The 20,803-nt window shown below is 40.6% G+C and overlaps 1 protein-coding gene across 3 annotated transcripts in view; it reads left to right on the top strand.

Annotated features, from left to right (window-relative positions):
* Positions 1–20,803, top strand: part of LOC128705896 (transmembrane channel-like protein 7) — a 738,019-nt gene that overhangs the window by 657,164 nt on the left and 60,052 nt on the right. The gene's annotated exons all lie outside the window — the stretch shown is intronic.

Here is a 20,803-nt window from a genome sequence, read left to right as displayed (position 1 = left end):
ACGTCGACTGGCAAACTGAACTTGAAATCTATACAGATACTCACGAATGTATTAATAATTTTCTAAAAAAGACCCAATACCTCTACAACAAGCACTGCCCTAAAAAACTAAATAGATCACAGCTAAGAGACTGAACAGTCCCTGGCTAACACCCAGCATCCTCAAATCCATAAATATAAAGCACCAGTATGAAAAAAGTGCAGAATGGGTCACATAACCAGAGACTAAACAAAATGTTATTCATCCATCCTAACCAGCCAGATAAGTGGGGCAAAAAAATTATATTATGAGAACAGATTATCCAACTTAAAAGGTGATATAAAAAAGAAGTGGAAAACCCTATCTGAAACTCTAGGTACAAAAGAGATATCAGGAAACAGAACAATCACACTAACAAAGCCAGATGAACCCCTACTCCCACCTACTGAAACAGCAAACAGACTCAATGTTTTCTTCTCTACCATAGGAAAAAAAACCTTGTGGGTAAAATCCCAAGCTCAAATACCCCACTCAATGGCTACCTCACTGGCGCCTACCCGAACACACTATTCCTAGCTCCGACCAACCCAACAGAAGTCTCACTTATTATCAACACACTAAAGAACAAGGCTTTCAGGGTTTCGGCCATACTAGTATGGCTTATGCGCCAGGGTTTTAGATGTAATAGTACGCATAAATTCTAGCGCTTTCAGATCTCGCGGGAAAAGGCTGGTAGGCCTAGATGTGAGAGAATGGGTGTGTGTGTGGTCGGTGTGCATGGTAGAAAAAAAATCTGGGACCCAGTGGCGCATTATGGGACCGCCATTTTAGTAGACCTTGTTCACCATGCTTCGCGGTAAGAAGCTCCTCACTTCTCGGCAAATTGGGACACTTTTGTTCCCCAGTGACAGTTCTGATACAGATGGAAGTGCCAGTGAAGATGAGTTTCAAGGTTTTGGTGAGGTTGTGACCGAAACTAATGACCATAATATTGGTAATAGTGAGGAAAACCCAGACGACCCTCAGCCTTCCACCTCTGGTGCTGGGCCGTCTTGTTCACGTTCAGTTGTACCAGAATCAAAGAGGAAACTCCTATTTTCCCAAATCTCGGACTCAAATGTGAGCATTGGTGATGATAGTGATAGTGAATATGAACTACAAGCTCTTCAAACCAGTTCCAGTAGTGATAGTGAAGTGGAATATTCTCCAGTGAACCATCAGTATATACGATGATGTATGTGCTCTGGTAGTGTGCCATATGCTATTCCAAGGGAAAGGAGTACATCTCGGAGTACATCCCGTGACTGTACAACAGGAACAGACAGTGAAAATGATGATAATAGTGTTGCAATTGGGATGGAAAATGTGCATGGTAGTGGTGGTGGTGGCCGTGAGGCAAAATCAGTGAGCCATGCTGCCACCCACGCCGCTGCCTCAGCTGATCTACAACAAAGGCCACCATCCCCTACCACCCACCACACCAGCTTCCACAACCACAACCTCCACAACCACAACCACCTGTCAATGTCCAGTACCCACCAGCAGACCGCACCTGGGATTGGCAGGAAGCTGTCAATTTTGTTCCAAATCCCCACCAGTTTGTTGAAAGCCAAAGTGGAATACGGCCATCTTGTACACTGCGGAACAATGCCAATGAACTGGAATGTTTTGAGTTATTTTTTGACGAACCCCTGATGGAAATTATTGTCAGAAAAGCAACAGATACTACGAGTACACCATGGCAAACACAATACTTTCACCAAAATCACGTCTACACAAGTGGAAGGAGACAACTGTGGCTTAGATGTATCTTTTCTTTGCCACAATAATGCTTATGCCACATGTGTATAAGCACAGTGTGAAATCATACTGGTCAACAGACCGCCTGATTGCAACCCCAGGTTTCAGTGATATAATAGGAGTGAATCAATTTGTGCTACTGTTACATATGCTTCACTTCTCAGACAAAACCAGGCCTGACAGAAATGACAGGTTATATAAGATTAGGAATGTGTTTGTGTATCTGAAAGAGAAATTCAGTATGTATTTTTATCCCTTCAGGAAGCTTGTAATTGATGAGTCTTTGATACTGTTCAAAGGAAGACTCTTTCAAGCAGTACATACCAAGCAAGAGGAAACGCTTTGGTATAAAGTTGTTTGTGCTTTGTGATTGTTACAGTGGTCTGGTATTGGATATTATTGTGTACACTGGAAGTTATACATTGCAAAATACCAGGAAGTTATTGGGCATCTCTGGTGATGTGGTTAGAACAATGATAGAACCATACCTTGGTAAGGGGCATATATTATATACAGTGGACCCTCGACCAACGATATTAATCCGTTCCTGAGAGCTCATCATTAATCGAAATTATCGTTAGCCGAGTTAATTTTCCCTATAAGAAATAATGGAAATCAAATTAATCCGTGCAAGACACCCAAAAGTATTGAAAAAAAAAAAATTTTACCACATGAAATATTAATTTTAATATGCACAAACTGAAGAAGACATGTACAATTACATGACAATTACCTTTATTGGAGATCTGGTGATGATTGATGGGATGGGAGGAGGGGAGACTGTGGATGGTGTTAGTGTTTAGAAGGGTAATCCCCTTCCATTAGGACTTGAGGTGTCAAGTCCTTTTCTGGGGTTACTTCCCTTCTTCTTTTAATGCCATTAGGACCAGCTTGAGAGTCACTGGACCTCTGTCGCACAACATATCTGTCCATAGAGGCCTTTACCTCCCGTTCCTTTATGACATTCCTAAAGTGTTTCACAACATTGTCAGTGTCACAATTAAACACTTGTTCAGGTTTCAATTCTTCGCTGTCTATGTACTCCTTGAATTCCTGCACATATTTTTCAGCTGCTTTTTGGTCCAAACTGGCAGCTTCACCATGCCTTATCACACTATGTGTGCCACTATGATTCTTAAATCTCTCAAACCAACCTTTGCTGGCCTTAAATTCGCTTACATCACCACTAGTTGCAGGCATTTTTCTAATTAAATCCTCATGCAACTTCCTAGCCTTTTCACATATGATCGCTTGAAAGATGCTATCTCCTGCTATCTGTTTTTCATTTATCCACACCAATAACAGTCTCCCAACATCTTCTATCACTTGCAATCTCAGTTTCGAAAACATAGTTGCATCTTTGGCAAGAACAGCTTCCTTGATTGCCGTTTTCTTGGCCACAATAGTAGCAATGGTTGATTGGGGTTTACTATACAACCTGGCCAGCTCGGAGACACACACTCCACTTTCATACTTAGCAGTGATCTCTTTCTTCATATCCATAGTAATTCTCACCCTTTTTGCTGTAGGGTTGGCACTAGAAGCTTTCTTGGGGCCCATGGTGACTTATTTTGCAGGTGCAATCACTAAAAAGGCTGTGATAATATGAAGTGTTCCGATTGTATGTTTGCATGGGACCGCGGTGGCTGGCTGGCTTGTAAACACTGGCCACAAGTGGACGCGTCTCAGACGGAACGAATCGTGTTGGTCGAGTTTTTTAGCGCTAGTCGAGGCAAATTTTTTGCGTTAAAATGTATCGCTACTCGGATTTAACGTTAGACGATGCCATTGTTGGTCGAGGGTCCGCTGTACTGATAACTGGTACACAAGTTAGGTAGTAGGTTGGTAGACAGCAACCACCCAGGGAGGTACTACCGTCCTGCCAAGTGAGTGTAAAACTAAAGCCTGTAATTGTGTTACATGATGGTAGGATTGCTGGTGTCCATTCTTCTGTCTCATGAACATGCAAGGTTTCAGGTACGTCTTGCTACTTCTACTTACACTTAGGTCACACTACACATACATGTACAAGCATATATATACATACATACCCCTCTGGGTTTTCTTCTATTTTCTTTCTAGTTCTTGTTCTTGTTTATTTCCTCTTATCTCCATGGGGAAGTGGAACAGAATTCTTCCTCCGTAAGTCATGCATTTCGTAAGAAGCGACTAAAATGCCGGGAACAAGGGGCTAGTAACCCCTTCTCCTGTATATATTACTAAAGTTAAAAAGATAAACTTATGTTTTTTTCTTTTTGGGCCACCCTGCTTCGGTGGGATACGGCTGATTTGTTGAAAGAAGAACTGGTACACAAGTTAGGTAGTGGGCTGGTAGACAGCAACCACCCAGGGAGGTACTACTGTCCTGCCAAGTGAGTGTAAAATGAAAGCCTGTAATTGTTTTACATGATGGTAGGATTGCTGGTGTCCTTTTTTCTGTTTCATAAACATGCAAGATTTCAGGTACGTCTTGCTACTTCTACTTTCACGTAGGTCACACTACACATATATGTACAAGAATATATATATATATATATATACATACCCCTCTGGGTTTTCTTCTATTTTCTTTCTAGTTCTTGTTCTTGTCTATTTCTTCTTATCTCCATGGGGAAGTGGAACAGAATTCTTCCTTCGTAAGACATGCGTGTCATAAGAGGTGACTAAAATGCCTGGAGCAAGGGGTTAGTAACCCCTTCTCCTGTATATATTACTAAATTTAAAAGGCGAAACTTTCGTTTTTCCTTTTGGGCCACCCCACATCAGTGGGATACGGCTGGTACGTTGAAAGAACTGGTACACAAGCCCCTCACTCAGTGATTTTTTGCGAGTGAACATGACAGATGTGTGTGGCACAGTGCATGCAAATCATAAACATATGTCCAGGTTTGATGCTGGCACTCGTACAGGTGAGGTGCAGGCGTTTGCTGCCAATGACTTCATGGCATTTCGGTGGCATGACAAACGAGATGTCACACTTGTCATCAGTTCACCCTAACGAAATGACAAACACTGGCAGGCAGCATAGACACAGCAATGAACCCATTCTAAAACCTGCAGCTGTGATTGATTACACCCTTAATATGCATTCAGTGGACAAATGTGACATGCAGATTGGGTTTGCTGATTGTGTTCACAAGAGTTATAAGTGGTACATAAACCTCTTTTTCCATCTTCTGGACACTTCCATGCTCAATGCTTATAATATGTATAAGATGAGTACCAAAAACAAACCACCATATGGCGAATTCTGTTTGTCTGTCATCAGACAAATAGTATTCAAGTACCAAGGAACAACACCTGCAATAGACCGCCCACTAAATTATCAACAGCTACCTTCTCGCCTGAAGCATGGTGATCACTTCCTAGTAAAACTGCCTGCTACTGCTTTCAAGAAAAAGTCTCAGAAGAGGTGTTATGTCTGTGCACATACAAAAGAACGCCCACAACAATGCAGAGACACTCGTTTTATGTGTGAGGAGTGTAAAACACCACCGTGCATGTCAACATGTTTCAAACACTTCCACAGGCTGCAGAACTTCTAGAAACATTCCATGTGACTATATATATGTATATAAAATATAGAAAAATAGTAATAAACAACATTTCATATCGTTTGTTTGTGTAAATATTTTCTGTAAACAAAACAGTGACAACAGTGTTTATGCAGTTATTGTGTAGTATAGAAAAATAAATAACTTACAAAATAGTGGTCATATTGGTCTCACAGGCCATAAAAGTTACTTGGAAAAAAAATTAAAAAATAATAGAAAATAGTACCTAAAAAAGAAAATAAAGTAATATTGTGTGACCGGCAGTCGGCGATGTTACCATATACAAGGCATTTTCTGTCAATTTCACGCCTCCATATTTCAGTAAGTATTGATGGTAAAAAAATTTTGTATAGCCTATAAGATTTAAAAAAAAAAAACTATCTTTTCATAAGAAAAAATCTTTTTTTTTTTTTTTGGCGACCCTGAGAACAAGTCTCGGAGAGGGCCTGGGGACCCTGAAAGGGTTAAATACCTTACCACCCTTTATATACAAAAAAGCTTTGCAAGTGCTGTCACCAGTCATTGCAACACTTTAACAAATCCATCGAATCCTCTACCTTCCCTACAGTTCTCAAAATAGCAAGAGTCACCCCGATACATAAAGGAGGAGATCAAGCAGACTTGAATAACTATAGGCCAATATCCAACTTACACCCTCTCTCTGAAATCTTTGAAAAACTAATTCATGAGCGAATCTATTCCTACCTCATCTCCCACAACATACTCAACTCCTGTCAGTTTGGGTTCAAGCCTAATAAAAAATATGAATGATGCTATTGTACACATGCTAACACAAATATACACTGCACTTGAGAAAAAAGAAGTCCCATTGGGGATCTTCATTCATTACATAAAGCTTTTGATACAGTTGATCATGATTTGCTGCACATAAAATTATCACATTATGGTATAAGAGGACACTCCCTCAACTACCTAAAGTCATACCTTAGCAACAAACACCAATATGTGTACACAGATGGAGCAAACTCTTCCACACAGCCAATTACAGTTGGTGTCCCACAGGGAAGTGTCCATGGCCCTCTTCTCTTTCTCATTTACATAAACGACCTACCAAATGCATCGCAACTACTCAAACCCACACTATTTGCATATGACACTACGTACGTCTTCTCTCACCCAAGCTCAGTAATACTAGCCAATACTGTAAATACTGAATTACAGAAAATATCTACCTGGTTGATGATTAACCCTTTCAGGGTTGGTGCCATACTAGTATGGCTTGCACGCCAAGGTTGGTGCCGTACTAGTACACATAAATTCTAGCAGCTTCAAATTAAGCAGGAAACAGCTGGTAGGCCTAGATGTGAGAGAATAGGTGTGAATGATCGGTGCGCACGGTAGAAAAAAATTCTGAGACCCAGTGGCGCATTGTGGGAACGCCGTTTTAGTAGACCTTGTTCACCATGCCTCGCGGTAAGAAGCTCCTCACTCCTCAGCGAATTGGGACACTTGTTCTGCAGTGACAGTTCTAATATGGATGGAAGTGCCAGTGAAGTTAAGTTTCAAGGTTTTGATGAGGTTGTGACTGAAACTAATGACCATAACACCAGTAATAGTGAGGAAAACCCAGACGACCCTCAGCCTTCCACCTCTGCTGCTGGGCCATCTTGTTCACTTTCAGTTGTACCAGAATCAAAGAAGAAACTCCTATTTTCCCAAATCCCGGACTCAGATGTGAGCATTGGTGATGATAGTGATAGTGAATATGAACTACAAGCTCTTGAAAACAGCTCCAGTAGTGGTAGTGAAGTGGAATATTCTCCAGTGAAGCATGAGTATATACGACGGTATATGCGCTCTCGTAGTGTGCCATATGCTATTCCAAGGGGAAGGAGAACATCTCAGAGTACATCCCGTGGCTGTACAACAGGAACAGACAGTGAAAATGATGATGATAGTGTTGCAATTGGGATGGAAAATGTGCATGGTGGTGTTTCCGGCCGTGAGGCACCAGCAGTGGGCCATGCTGCCACTCACGCCGCTGCCTCAGCTGATCTACAACAAAGGCCACCATCCCCCACCCACCCACCTCACCAGCCTCCACAACCACAACCACCTGTCAATATCCAGTACCCACCAGCAGACCGCACCTGGGATTGGCAGGAAGCTGCCAATTATGTTCCCAATCCCCATCACTTTGATGAAAGTCAAAGTGGAATACAGCCATCTTGTACACTTGGGAACAATGCCATTGAACTGGAATGTTTCGAGTTATTCTTTGACGAACCCCTGATGGAAATTATTGTCAGGGAAAGCAACACATACTACGAGTACACCATGGCAAACACAATACTTTCACCAAACTCACGCCTACACCAGTGGAAGGAGACAACTGTGGCTGAGATGTATCTTTTGTTTGCCACAATAATGCTTATGCCACATGTGTATAAGCACAGTGTGAAATCATACTGGTCAACAGACTGCCTGATTGCAACCCCAGGTTTCAGTGATATAATAGGAGTGAATCGATTTGTGCTACTATTACGTATGCTTCACTTCTCAGGCAAAACCAGGCCTGACAGAAACGACAGGTTATATAAGATTAGGCATGTGTTTGTGTATCTGAAACAGAAATTCAGTATGTTTTTATATCCCTTCGGGAAGCTTGTTATTGATGAGTCTTTGATTCTGTTCGAAGGAAGGCTCTCATTCAAGCAATATATACCAAGCAAGAGGAAACGCTTTGGTATAAAGTTGTTTGTGCTTTGTGATTGTTACAGTGGTCTTGTATTGGATATAATTGTGTACACTGGAAGTAATACATTGCGAGATACCAGGAAGTTACTGGGTATCTCCGGTGATGTGGTTAGAACAATGATGGAACCATATCTTGGTAAGGGACATTGTGAAGGCTTACTCAGCTCTGTAATAACTTCAGACAGTATTACCAAAGCTGGCTCCTCCTCAGGAAAATTAATGAATAGAAAACGAAATAATAATTAACAAAGATAAACACTTTATTATTTATTAAAGCAAACATAAAACAATAAAAAATGACAGGTACATCCTATTTGAAAGAAAAATGAAAAATGAAATGAATAAAATAACATTTGAACTTAACGCTAATATATAAATTGGGGTGTCTGGTGTTGGTGACACTTCGTGTTGCTGAAATCTTAGCTGTTGCTGATGGGGGGGGGGGTCGCAGGTGTTGGTGACCACCACCGGCTAGTTCTTCACAGAGTATCGCCGTGAGTATTCTATCCCGATGACAGGAAAGCAGGTTCTTTACCGCTGCAATGATGTGGGGTTACGTCCTGCAATTTCATACAGGTGCACAGGTAATTAAATCCAAAATGGGACGTCTCCAGGACGTTAGTCCGTCTCCATCAGTTTTGCTCGTTGATTGGCAGGTGACCCCCTCTGTCATCCAAGCTGGAATAGACAGGTTACTCACTGCTTAAGAAATCACTCTCTATGATAAGTACAATACCTAAAAGATGTGGTGATTATTACAACAGTCAACTTAGAGCAAGACTGAAAGGATTAAGTTTATTATTGGTCAAAAGTGAAGCTTTCAACCAATAAATCCACTAGAATACAAGGCAGGCATGTACTTACAGTAGTGCTGGGAGCTGTGAGTCTAGTGATTACTGTTTGGACCAGAGCCCCACACGTCACCTTTCGGGGGGGGGGACAAGGAGGGGAAGGGATAGCGGGAGCTAGACTGACCCTACCTTAACAAGCAGCCGGCAGTCAAACTATCACTTTAGGGGTGGGGGAAAAAAGGCGGGAATAGCGGGAGCTTGACTTACCCTACCTTAACAAGTAGCCGGCAATGAAACTGTTGTTACTATATACTCCCTCGCTACTCCTATCTATTGAACTTTTCCCTCACACTCCCCCATACCAAGACTTATAGTCAAGGAGTATAAGAAGAATAGGCGAGGAAAAAGTTCTAACATATGGAAGTCGCATAAGGCAAGAAATCTTCTACTGACTGTCACAACTTAACCAGTCAGAGAAATAATTGGATGAACCATTGATATACACAATATGGAACTTAAAAGCCTGGAGTGCCAATGTCCACCTCAAGAGGTGACTGTTGGTTCCCTTAAAAGTTTCTAGGTATATCAAAGGTTTGTGGTCCGTTTCTAAAATGAATTCTTTTCCCAGCAAATAAAATTTAAGTTTGGAGATACCCCACACAAGGGCCAAACATTCCTTTTCTATGGTGGAGTAACTCGTTTCTGCGGGAAGGAGTTTCTGGCTTAGGAAGCATACAGGGAAGGGAGTACCATCATGGTATTGTAGTAACACTGCACCTAAGCCAGTATTGGAGGCATCAGTTCTTAAACAAAATGTTTTATTACTATCAGGAATCTTAAGTATAGGGTCTTTTGAAAAGATACTTTTAATCTCATTAAACTTTTCCCGAGCTACGTCGGAAAGTTCAAGAGGTTCCTTCACAGACTTTTTAAGGAAGTCGGATAAGATGCCTGTAAGATCAGTAAGGTTCGGGATAAACCGTGCATAAAAATTTACAGAACCAAGAAAGCTACGCATGAGCTTCTTGGTTTTGGGGAATTTAAATTCTAATAAAGCTTTGATCTTACTGGGGAGAGGCTGCAGAGAGTTATTAGAAAGTATCAGTCCAAGATATCTAATCTTGTTATACCCAAGGAAGCATTTCTTCGGCTTGGCAGTGAGGCCATGTGAGCGTAACCTCCACAAAACTGATGTAAATGTTTGGATATGTTCGCCCCACGTGGATGTCATTATGTAAATGTTATCAAAATAAACTGAAACGTTTGGCATATTACCCAAGACCTTTCTCATCAGTCTCATGTAGGTAGCACAGGCAATTACCAAACCGAAGGGCATAGTTTTATATTGCATCAGTCCTTGGTGTGTAGGAAAAGCGGTGTACTGCTTAGAAGAAGGATCTAACATTACTTGATGATATGCCTGCGCAATATCAATCTCTGAAAAGAAGGAAGCGTCATAAAATTTGTGTAGATCTCTATCTATTAAGGGCATAGGCTCAGCATCCCACCGAGTTATAGCATTAAGGCCTCTGAAGTCAATAGCAAGTCTATATGAATTATCCTCCTTCTTAACCATGACTACTGGTGAACAGTATGAAGATACTGAAGGTTCAATGATCTTTAGTTTTAATAATTTGTTTACCTCTCGGTCAAATGCATCCCTAAGGTGAACTGGAACTGGGTATAATTTTCGTTTGATAGGATTGTCCGTCACTAAGTCAATCTTTTAGACTACCGTGGAGGTAACACCTGGAATATCAGTAAAGACGTCTGAAAAGTTACTCACACATTGAAGTAGTTCATGTCTCTTATGGTCATCCAAAGATTCATTAATATTAATGTTGGTTGCGTCCGAGTGGTCAAAAGTCACCAAGTCAGGTAGTTCTTCATCATAGTCTTGAGTTAGAGGTGTCAATTATGCACACCTTACATTCTTCAGTTGTCTTATCAAGTTCGTGAGGAAAAACTAAGTCAAAGTTATTAAGGCAGTTAACCGAATTTCTTCGGTAATATTTCTTAAGGATGTTGATATGATAAAGCTTAGGTTTCCCCTTGACTTCTATGAGGTAGTCAACTTTCCCACAAATTTTTAATACTTTATATGAACCTTTCCATGCTACTAATAATTTATTTGACTTGATCGGCAAAAGTACAAGAACTTCATCCCCTACGTTAAAACTTCTCCTCTGACTTTTGGAGTCAAAATAGGTTTTGTACTGGTCCATTGACAAGCTTAGGTTTTTCGAAACTATGTCAGAGGTCTCCTCAAGTTTAGATCTTAGGTCAAGGAGAAACTGGTAAGAAGACTGAACCTCAGCACTCATCTCCTCATTAGTCCATAAGTCATGAAGGATGGACAATGGGCCTCTGGCCTGTCTACCATAGAGAAGTTCAAAAGGTGAAAACCCCAAAGAGTCACTGGGAGCTTCCCTCATGGCAAACAAAGCACAGGGTAGGTAACGATGCCACTCCTTAGGTTTAAGGTAGCAAAGTTTCCTTAAAATGGACTTGAGAATCGAATGCTGATGCTCAATCCTCCCATTACAGCTGGGATGATAGGGTGTGGTGAAGAGAGGCTTCACTCCCAGAAGTTGGTATAGATGTTACATTAAGTCAGATGTGAATTGGGTCCCACGGTCAGACAAAATTTCTCTAGGGATGCCCACTCTGGAGAAGATGGACAAAAGGGCTTCAGCCACCTCTGTAGTAGTTATGGTCTTTAAGGGTATGGCTTCAGGGAAACTCGAAGCATAATCAACTAATGTTAATATATATCTATGTCCCCCAGATGACAGTGGAGATAAAGGACCAACGATGTCAATAGCTACTCTTTCAAAAGGTACCGTAAAGACTGGCATTTTGACCATAGGTACTCGCCTGGTACCTCGGGAGGATGACAGTTGGCAAACTTTACACGATCTACAATAGGTAGTGATATCTGAGGACATTTTTGGCCAAAAATAGGTTTCCCTAATTTTATTTAAGATTTTACGATGTGAGAAATGTCCGGCCACTGGCAGGTCATGAGCCATTTTAAGAACAGTCTCTCTGCACTGACTTGGAACAGCTAAGATGGAATAGTCTATCTCATCTAAATTTAATTTGAATACTGACTTGTACAAGATACCTTTTATATATTCAAATTTATATGAAAAGTTTTTCCTTTGGATAACTTGATTTTGTTTAGCGGCATTATGGCAATTCTGAAGAGAAGGGCAATTACATTGGAAATTGACAAAGGAATCCTTCGATATATCTAAAGGCTTGAAGTCAGGGAAAATCAAAGGATGGACAGTAGGAGAAGCCTGGGCTTTGGTCTGAGCCCTAGTCAAGACATTTATAGTATCGGAGGTGATATCTTCACTTTCATCTAACAAGTGAACCGGTGATCCTACTACCTCGCTTTCGAGAGTAGCATCACTGGTTTTTAATCCCACATGACTCTCACGAGACATTGTCTCATCTGAACTTTCGAGGGGCTTCTCTGACTCTACAGGAAGAGGATCTGAAACACTTATGTCCACCTTTGGTGATGAAAGGTCAACCTCAGAAGGAAGAATGGCACCTTTTACATTACCTATTAGTACGGAGCAAGAAGTGATGGGAGCTAGTACGGCTTCAGACCAACCTGTGAACCATTTAGACCTAATGTAACAACGGATGGTAGGAAAAGTGTCTGTACGGCCCAAGTAGTCTGAAAGTATAGCAGAGGAATGAGTTTCTTTAAGGTTAGGGAACAGCGTATCAGAAATGACTATACATGTGCATCCAGTGTCTCGTAAAATGGTAGATACATTAAGTCCATTAACTGTTCCTGAACAGAAGGGTGCTTTGTCATTACAGTCTTTAAAACATCTTCCAACTTTTTGGACCTTCTTAGAAGGACAATCTGGACGTTTATGTCCCTTAACACCACACAAATGACAAACAGGAATAAAAGAAGTCATTTTACTTTCTACTAGAGGCTTTGATTTCTTAAGGTCTGATGAACCCTTGCCCTTAGGGTTTGATCCCTTTAGGTCTTTATAGGAATTGTGAGCCTCAGCATACAGGTCAGCAGCCTCAGCAACTTCCTCAGCTTTAATCAGGTTACGTTCTCTAATGAATGTTCGTATCTGGTGAGGAAGAGCTGTCAGGAACTGGTCAGCAACCATGAAGTCTCTAAGAGATTCATAACTGTGATCAATTCCTGAACTCTCTGTCCAAAAGTCGAACAAACGAAAGAGTGTTACCTGTAACTGCTGCAGGTTCTGGCCCGGCTGTAAGGTGGCATACCTGAAATCTTTCCTGTAAGAATTAGTGGTTTTTTGGTATGCTTTAAGGATTTCCTTCTTCAGTAGGTTATAATTACATATAATATCCTGCGACAAAGTTGCATAGATATTCAAAGCTGTACCGGAAAATAACATTCCTAACCTGGTAGCCCAGGTGTCAGCAGGCCATTCACAGAGGCTAGCGGTATTTTCAAACCTGATAATGTATGAAGTTATGTCTTCCCCCTCTGTGAAGGGAGGTAAATTAGGTGTTGGAATATGTGCACTAGCTGCATGATGTTCAATTACTCCTTCCTCTAATTGTTGTTGTGTAAGAGTTAACTTTCTATTCTCTAATTCAAGGCGAGATTTTTCGAGCTCGCAATCCTTTTCTCTCTCTATTAACTCAAGTTCTCTAGCTTTTTCCTCACGTTCTCTAGCTTTTTCCTCACATTCTCTAGCTTTTTCCTCAACTTCTCTATCCTTTGCTCTTTCCTCAAGTTCTCTTAATTTAACTTGTTCTTCACGTACTCTAGCTCTCTCCTCACGATCAAGTCTATCACGCTCCTTTTTGTCTTCTCTCTCTTTCTGTCTTTCTTGGATTTCTCTCTCAGTTCTCTCTCTCTCTCCTTTTTCTCTTCTCTTTCTTTTTCTAACTGTCTTTCTTCTCTCTCAATTCTCTCTCTTTCAAGTCTTTCCTGGATCTTAGCACTAATGAAAGATTCTAAATTTTTCCCTGTTATTCCTAACTTACTTCCAGCATTCATCCAAAACTGGTATTCATCCATACTTGCAAGAATAACTTAAACTATCAGGGGAAATGAAACGGGTATTGAAGGAGGGTTCAATTCCTGCTCCGCTCAAACTGTAAATAAACCAGAGGGCTCGATCCCTACTTCAATTAAACAATATGTATTAATTAAAACGAAGGGTTCTATGCCGGCTCCGAGCAAACAGTAAGTAGAATGGGGTCCCTTGACCATCCAATCTTCTCACCAACAAATCAAGAGTGTCCTATGACAGTTCCCTTGATATAATAAAGAGCTCAATGAAACAAATTGTCACAGGAAAATCTCGGGTCCCTAGAGTCTAATCCTCCAAAGTGTTTCAAGCTCCAAAAGGTGACAGAATTAAATATTATATCCTGCCTGACTTGACTTACAATAAATTGAGACTATAACAATCACCAAATCTTTTAAATACCTGTACTGTAGTCCTACCATAGAGAATGATTACTCATGGCTGGTGGTAACCGTCTGTGGTATGCGGCGTTGAAGTTCCAATGGTAGATTCGAGATGGAATTGAATCTTGATTCTGTCGAGTCGTATCCTGGCAAGGTCGCCACTTGTGAAGGCTTACTCAGCTCTGTAATAACTTCAGACAGTATTACCAAAGCTGGCTTCTCCTCAGGAAAATTAATGAATAGAAAATGAAATAATAATTAACAAAGATAAACACTTTATTATTTATTAAAGCAAACATAAAACAATAAAACATGACAGGTACATCCTATTTGAAAGAAAAATGAAATGAATAAAATAACATTTGAACTCAACGCTAATATATATATTGGGGTGTCTTGTGTTGGTGACACTTCGTGTTGCTGAAATCTTAGCCGTTGCTGATGTGGGGGGGGGGGAGGGGTCGCAGGTGTTGGTGACCACCACCGGCTAGTTCTTCACAGAGTATCGCCATGAGTATTCTATCCCGATGACAGGAAAGCAGGTTCTTTACTGCTGCAATGATGTGGGGTTACGTCCTGCAATTTCATACAGGTGCACAGGTAATTAAATCCAAAAGGGGACGTCTCCAGGACGTTAGTCCGTCTCCATCAGTTTTGCTCGTTGATTGGCAGGTGACCCTCTCTGTCATCCAAGCTGGAAAGATAGACAGGTTACTCACTGCTTAAGAAATCACTCTCTATGATAAGTACAATACCTAAAAGATGTGGTGATTATTACAACAGTCAACTTAGAGCAAGACTGAAAAGACTAAGTTTATTATTGGTCAAAAGTGAAGCTTTCAACCAATAAATCCACTAGAATACAAGGCAGTCATGTACTTAAAGTAGTGCTGGGAGCTGTGAGTCTAGTGATTACTGTTTGGACCAGAGCCCCACACGTCACCTTTCGGGGGGGGGGGAAGAAGGAGGGGAAGGGATAGCGGGAGCTAGACTGACCCTACCTTAACAAGCAGCCGGCAGTCAAACTATCACTTTAGGGGTGGGGGAAAAAAGGTGGGAATAGCGGGAGCTTGACTTGCCCTACCTTAACAAGTAGCCGGCAATGAAACTTTTGTTACTATATACTCCCTCACTACTCCTATTTATTTATTTATTTATTTATTTATAATTTGAGCACACATACAGAGGTACAAAAAAATACAGATAAGAGCAGCATGCCAAAGCCACTTATACTATGCATAGCATTACGGGCTGGCTTAAAATTAACTTAAGATTAACTAAGCAATGATGAAATCAGTGAAAAACATTAATGTAAACAGATTACTATAAAGCACAAGTGAGTATTACAAAGACAGGTCATATGGTTGCATGCATTGTTGTAAATTCAGTAGAATGGAGTATTCTGTTAGGTAGTGTATTTAAAAAATAATAAAGTTAGATTGGGTTTTAGGTTTAACATTTATGTGATATAATTGTGAGAAACATTTAAGATATACAATTTATAAGGTTCAGTTATTCAGTATTTATTTGGTTTTGGGTGAGTAAGTGATCTTTGAGAAGAGACTTGAATTTATAAACAGGTAGTGTTTCTTTTATATTTACAGGTAATGAATTCCAGATTTTAGGGCCTTTTATGTGCATTGAGTTTTTGCATAGCGTGAGATGGACACGAGGAATATCAAAGAGTGATCTGTGCCTTGTGTTATGGTCATGTGTTCTGTTGAGGTTGGCAAGGAGATGTTTGAGGGGAGGGTTAATATCAGAGTTGAGTGTTCTATGTATGTAATAGGTGCAGTAATAAGTATGGATGTTTTGTATGGTGAGTAGGTTGAGTGTATTGAATATTGGTGGAGTGTGCTGCCTGTAGTGAGAATTTGTTATCATTCTAACTGCAGCCTTTTGTTGGGTAATTAGTGGTCTGAGATGGTTACTTGTTGTTGAGCCCCATGCACAAATTCCATAGGTGAGATAGGGGTTAATAAGAGAGTGATATAGGGCCAGGAGGGCTGACTGTGGAGCATAGTACCGTATCTTCGATAGTATGCCTACAGTCTTGGAAATTTTCTTAGAAATTTGTTGTATATGTGTATGAAATTTGAGTCTATTATCAAGGTGGATTCCTAAGAATTTTCCCTCTGTTAGCTTTGTGATAGGTGATCCGTCTATCTATTGAACTTTTCCCTCACAGACATATATACTGATAACTGGTACACAAGCCCCTTACTCAGTGATTTCTTGTGAGTGAACATGAAAGATATGTGTGGCACAGTGCATGCAAATCGTAAATATATGCCCAGGTTCGACGCTGGCACTCGTAGAGGTGAGGTGCAGGCGTTTGCTGCCAATGACATCATGGTATGTCAGTGGCATGACAAACGAGATGTCACACTGTTGTCATCAGTTCGCCCTAATGAAATGGGAGACACTGGCAGGCAGCATAAAGAAAGTAATGAACCCATTCTAAAACCTGCAGCTGTGATTGACTACACCCTCAATATGCATTCAGTGGACAAATGTGACATGCTGATTGGGTTTGCTGATTGTGTTCGAAAGAGTTATAAGTGGTACATAAAACTCATTCCATATTCTGGACATTTCCATGCTCAGTGCTTATATATAAGATGAGGACCAGAAACAAACCACCATATGGCGAATTTTGTTTGTCTGTCATCAAACAAATAATAATCAAGTACCAAGGAACAACACCTGCAATAGACCGCCCACTAAATTGTCAACAACTACCTTCTTGTCTGAAGCATGGTGATCACTTCCTGATACAACTGCCTGCTACTGCTTTCAAGAAAAAGGCTCAGAAGAGGTGTTACGTCTGTGCACATACAAAAAAACACCCACAACAACACAGAGACACTCGTTTTATGTGTGAGGAGTGTAAAACATCACTGTGCATGACACCATGTTTCAAAGACTTCCAGAGGCTGCAGAACTTCTAGAAACATGTCCTGTGACTGTATATGTGTATATAAAATATAGAAAAATAGTAATAAACAATATTTTGTATTGTTCGTTTGTGTAAATAAGTTTTGTAAACAAAAGAGTGAAAACAGTGTTTATGCAGTTATTGTGTAGTATAGAAAAAGAAATAACTTACAAAATAGTGCTCATGTTGGTCTCACAGGCCATAAAAGTTACTTGGAAAAAAAAAATTTAAATAATAGAAAATAGTAACTAAAAAATAAAATAAAGTAATACCAGGTGACCGGCAGTCGGCGATGTTACCGTATGCCGGTCATTTTCTGTCAACTTCACGCCTCCATATCTCGGTAAGTATTGATGATAAAAATTTTTTGTTTAGCCTATAAAATTTAAAAAAAAAAAACACTATCTTTTCATAAGAAAAAAATCATTTTTTTTTTTTCGAATTTTTACCGACCCTGAGAACAGGTTTGGGAGAGGGCCTGCCGACCCTGAAAGGGTTAACAAATTTACTCTCAGTATTGACAAAACCTACTACATTCAGTTTGGGAACAGAACTACAGATGTTCCTCTTAACATAATGATAAATGGATCATCTATCACAAAGCTCACAGAGGGAAAGTTCTTAGGAATCCACCTTGATAATAGACTCAGATTTCAAACACATGTACAACAAATTTCCAAGAAAATCTCCAAGACCGTAGGCAAACTATCGAAGATACAGTACCATGTTCCACAGTCAGCCCTCCTGGCCCAATATCACTCACTCATTTACCCCTATCTCACCTATGGAATTTGTGCATGGGGCTCAACAACAATAAATCATCTCAGACCATTAATTACCCAACAAAAGACTGCAGTCAGAATGATAACTAATTCCTACTCCAGGCAGCATACTCCACCAATATTCAGAACTCTAAACTTACTTATCGTACAAAACATCCATACTTATTATTGTGCCTTCTACATACATGGAACACTGAACTTGGATATAAACCCTCCCCTCAAACTTCTCCTTACCAACCTCAACAGAACACATGACCATAACACAAGGCACAGATCACTCTCTGATGTTTCCCGTGTCCATCTCACACTATGTAAAAACTCAATTTACATAAAAGGCTCAAAAATCTGGAATTCATTACCTGTGAATATAAAAGAAATATTGTCTATTTATCAATTCAAGACTCTTCTTAAAAACCACTTACTCAACCACAACTAAATAAATACTGAATAACTGAATCTCATAAATGCATAACCTGTGACCCTATCAATCTCTGTTTTTTTAATTACATTACCCAATAGTTTAAAATACCCCATTCTCTTGAATGCACAGTAACTCATCTAATGACCATATGACTTGTTTCTGCACTACAAATCATTGATTTTACTTGATCTGATTCGATTATATTACACATTGTTATGCTACAAATTTGTACAACTTTAATGCTTCTTATTTGAAATACTCATTTGTACTTCATGTTGTAATTTGTTTACCATAAGTTTTACCACTGAATGTATCATTGCTTAGTTAATTTTAAGCTGCCCATAATGCTTTGCATACAAGGGGCTGTTGGCATGTACACCCAGTCACTATATTTCTTTGTACACCTATGTATCATGTCCAAAAATAAAGGAATAATGTAATTGGCCTTAAATAGGAGTAAAAGTGGGTAAAATCACCAATGCGTAAATATCTCTGACACAGTAAAATTTGCAATAGCGTAATTTTGTCAGTTTTCCACCAAATTTCATACTTGTTATTTTATTACCTTCAGAAAAAGATTACCATTTCATAAGAAAAAATAAAAAAAGTTTTTGGAAAATTCTTGAACCCTTCGGACAAGGCATAGATCTATGACTTGAACCCTCAAAGGGTTAAAGGAAATGCAATAAAGGCCAGAAAAGAGCTTGGATAGATATCGAGAAATTTAAAAACAATAGAAATATTGCAAATAATTGTACTCCATGGGGAAATGGAGAAGAATCCTTCCTATGTAAGCCATGCATGTCATAAGAGGCATCTAAAATGCCAGGAGCAAGAGGCTAGTAACCCCATCTCCTATATAAATTACTGTACTAAATGTAAAAAGAAAAACTTTTCTTTTTCTTTTTAGGTCACCCTGCCTTGGTGGGATACAGCCAGTGTGTCAAAAAAAAAAATTGTACTACAGTATTCAAATTTCTTGTACCTTCACATCCAGAATGTTGTTCTGTGCTTATAGGTCTATTCAAGGCAGGAGAGAATAAAGTCACAGTACTGTAGCTGGAATAATATGCAAATAACCCACACTTAGGAGACTGAAACTGTTGTGATGCTTTGGTCCAACTTGGACCGTTAACAAGTCTCACTTACGCCAGAAGGAAAGGGAGTCAGAATATAAATGAAAGGGGGTGGGTAAAGGGGGTGGTAGAATGGGAGGAGAGTGCTGGTGGTGATGGTTAGTTGGTTTTGATTGGTTGGGTGAGTGGTGGAAAAATAATGGCAGTGTAGTATTGCTTAAGAAATAGTAGTAGTAGTAATAGTAGAGGTAGTCCATAAGAACAAAGAGATTAGAGAGGCACTGCAGGAAAGCTGCTGGGCAGTGGAGGTAGGACAAGATCACTTGTGGGACTAAACCCCCAGAAGACAGCCTTTCCTATATTTTCATTGCCTTAACTGTCCTCTGGCTAGGTGGGTTCTATCCTGTACAAGTTTTGTCCTGCATGGGATTTTGTCCTACCTTCAGAAGCAAGTAGCTCTCTTGCAGTGCTCCTCTGTTCTCTTGTTCTTATGGGCTACCCCCACTATTACTACTACTGTTTCTTCACTAATCCTTCACTCTCTGCCATTATTTTCCACTACTGCTATCTTGTTATTTCTACCACTACCACTGCTACACTTACACTTCAACCACCACCACTGCTGCCACTGCAACTACCCACCCCAACCCCTCTCCTCTGCTCTCCCTCCCTCCCTCCCTCCCTCCCTCCCTCCCTCCACTCCCTCCACTCCCTCCCTCCCTCCCTCCCTCCCTCCCTCCCTCCCTCCCTCCCTCCACTCCCTCCCTCCCTCCCTCCCTCCCTCCCTCCCTCCACTCCCTCCCTCCCTCCACTCCCTCCCTCCACTCCCTCCCTCCACTCCCTCCCTCCCTCCACTCCCTCCCTCCCTCCACTCCCTCCCTCCCTCCACTCCCTCCCTCCACTCCCTCCCTCCACTCCCTCCCTCCACTCCCTCCCTCCCTCCACTCCCTCCCTCCACTCCCTCCCTCCCTCCACTCCCTCCCTCCACTCCCTCCCTCCCTCCACTCCCTCCACTCCCTCCCTCCACTCCCTTTCCCTGCCCCTTATATATTTTCTAGTCCCCTTCTCATCTAGCTTCAGTGTGACTTGTTAATGATCCAAATCAGACCAAAATTTCTTCATAGTTTGTCTCTAATTGTGGGTTATTTGTGCAAGGTAGAAGAGATATCAGAACTAAAAAATGCACAGAGATTATTCACAGCCTGCATTAAAACTACAACTACCATAACAACTAATTGGAGTGAGAGATATTGAAAGAAGTGTAAAATAAATTTGGTGAAAAGCTAGGGCACCATAAGCACAATAAA

This window comes from Cherax quadricarinatus, chromosome 3 (genome assembly GCF_038502225.1).
Source record: "Cherax quadricarinatus isolate ZL_2023a chromosome 3, ASM3850222v1, whole genome shotgun sequence".
Taxonomy (NCBI): Eukaryota; Metazoa; Arthropoda; class Malacostraca; order Decapoda; family Parastacidae; genus Cherax; species Cherax quadricarinatus.
This window is presented reverse-complemented; position numbering and strand designations above follow the sequence as displayed.